We start from the raw sequence: 2,872 nt of genomic DNA, 5'->3' as shown, positions 1-2,872 counted from the left end.
ATTTATACAATAGACAAAAGGTTAACAATTACAATGTTAAATCACAACAATCGAATGAACAAGATAAGCAAATAAAATCTAAAATAGATGATCCAGTTATTGTTGGGGGATGGGACCAGCGTCAGTGTTGACACTGTTGATTTTCAATCGTCCGTTTCTTAACATTACTCTTAAATGAGTAATAGGATGGGGACTCTCTAACTAATGGTGGTACCGAGTTCCACTGATGTGATGCTGTAAATGAAAAGACGGCCCGGCTGAATGCAGATGTTCTGAGTGGGATTGTGCCGTCCCTCCTTGCTGCACCTCTGGTAACTCTGTTTGCATTTGAGTTAAAGTTGATAAGGCCAGACAAAGGAGGAGGAGCCAAACTGTGCATGATCTTATAAACTAAGCAGACATTTCTGTATTTTATGAGGTTTTCCAACTGAGCAGTTTATACTTCTTTAGAATATGGCGATGATGGTAACGAAATGGCTTTTTGTCTAGAGTTTTAAGTGCTTGTTTGTATAATGATTTCAGTGGTTTTAAAGCTGTAGAGTGTGCATTGGACCAACTTATGAGACAGTAGGTGATGCGGCAGAGAACCAATGAGTGGAAGTATAGCTTAGCTGCCTCAGTTGATAGGAGGTTTCTGATATACCTGAAATTGGCCAGACTGAACTCTATTTTATTACAGACCCTCTTTATGTGGGTTTTGAAGGCAAGGTTTGAGTCTAAGTGTATTCCTAAATACTTGTATTCTAAGAAACCATTAGTCTGTGTCTTGAAATGGAAATGTCTTGCTCTGCGTCTATCCGGGAGCCGTAATGAACATACAAAAAATGTTTTTGAAACATTCAGTGCAAAAAACAGTGGTTAAGCCAGGATTTAACCTTCCCTAGCAATCGTTAGCTTAATTGCAACCTCTTCAGCAGTCTTACCATGAGTAAAAATAACTGTATCATCAGCATACATTAAAATATCACACTTTCCACAAACAGAGGGTAGATCATTAATATATGCTAAAAAGGGTTGGGCCAAGTATGGATCCCTGCGGGACCGGTGGAAAGACCAAGTGGTTTAGTTATGGGTACCAATTTTGACATTTGAGAGCGGAGTGAGAGTAAGATTTGATAAGTTGACCAAGCTTGAAGAGATATCCAAATTCAGTAATATTACATAGGATGTATGATTAACTGTGTCAAATGCTTTCTTTAAGTCAAGGAACACAGCCCCAACAACCCCGCCTTTATCCAGTGATGCCGGAACTTTTTCTATGAAGTAACATGGAGCCGTTTCAGTCGAGTAGTTGGCCCTGAATCCAAATTGCATTGGGTGCAGTGGAAAGGAGCTGTTGTTGAGATGGTCGATGATTTGTTTGTTAATCAGTTTTTCAGATACCTTGGATACTACAGGTACAACACTGATGGGCCTATAGTTGGAGGTCAGTAGCGGGTCACCACCTTTGAATACAGGGGCCACAACAGCAGGCTTCAATGAATCTGGAAACCATCCTTGGGCCAGTGAAGTATTGATTATGTGTGTTAGTGGGGTAACTATTGAAGAGCTGATCCCTTTCAGAATAAGTGTATCCATACCATAGACATCCTTAGCCCTTGATGGTTTGAGAGATGTAACTGTTTTTATAACCTCCTCCTCTGATTAGGTCTTAGGTTAGGGCTGGCTCTGTAGTATTAGCTGTGCATGGATTGTTTTGTTGTATTGCTAAACTTTGGGCGTAGTGTCTATGACTCCCACAAAGTATTGATTAAGGTCTGTGCCACATTGGTCGGACACGTCAAGTTGTGTCATTTGCTTTTAGTACAATTGGCTTCGTTATACTAATGTTTTGACCGGTTCATTTTTGAATCGGATTCCATATGGCTTTGAGTTACCATTGATTTCAATAATTATGATGAAAAAGTCCGCCTTTGCTTTTTCAGTTCACTAGTACTTTGGTTCTTAGCCTAACGAAGTATGCGTTGTGGGACATCTTGACTTTTGGCTATTTTAAAGCATTGTCCCGCTCCTTCATTAATTTAGGACTTTCTCATTCACCCAGGGAAGACCCTGTTCTTGTTTTTATATTATTCTAATAGAATTCATAACTGTAGATAGCATTTTTCAGTAAAAATTTGACATGGTCATTTCTAAATCATTTTCAGGAAGGGCTCATCCCAGTTTATGTTTTTTATGGGCTTTGAAGTCCTCTTGTTTGTTTTTCGGTATACCAAAAAATCCTTATTGCCAGTGTTTGTAAACGCCTGCAAGTGAGTTTTCTTGATATAAGCACCTATTATGATCCGACAGCCCAGTTATCATATTGAATGATTTTGTGATCCTTTCTGGTCTGTTACTAAATATAGGTTGATTTGGGTACTGGTGCAATTTGTTGCGTGTTGGACCTTTAACCAATTGAACCAGATTAAAAACCATCAGTAATTTGCTTGAGCTTCATTCTTGAGTAACGACAGAGAGACAGAGGTGGCCATGTACCGCCATCCGCCGCCAGCTTCATGTAACGTGATGTGACATGCTCACTCATTTGACTTCAGAGCCTGAGGAGTGGTGTATGCAGCTCAGTGAAGCTGTGCATTGATTTCACTGTGCCTTGCTTAGGATAGTTCATGTCTGCTATGTCTTAGACAGAAAAAAAAACACCCAGAACCTGTGCAGTACTGTAGATCGACTGTATTGTTCTGTCTGTCCTTGTTTCTTTCTGGTGTAGGATGGGGACTCTCTAACTAATGGTGGTACCGAGTTCCACTGATGTGATGCTGTAAATGAAAAGACGGCCCGGCTGAATGCAGATGTTCTGAGTGGGATTGTGCCGTCCCTCCTTGCTGCACCTCTGGTAACTCTGTTTGCATTTGAGTTAAAGTTGATAAGG

This window comes from Etheostoma spectabile, unplaced genomic scaffold (genome assembly GCF_008692095.1).
Source record: "Etheostoma spectabile isolate EspeVRDwgs_2016 unplaced genomic scaffold, UIUC_Espe_1.0 scaffold340, whole genome shotgun sequence".
NCBI lineage: Eukaryota > Metazoa > Chordata > Actinopteri > Perciformes > Percidae > Etheostoma > Etheostoma spectabile.
The sequence above is the reverse complement of the archived record's forward strand: the minus strand, read 5'-3'. Positions refer to the sequence as shown.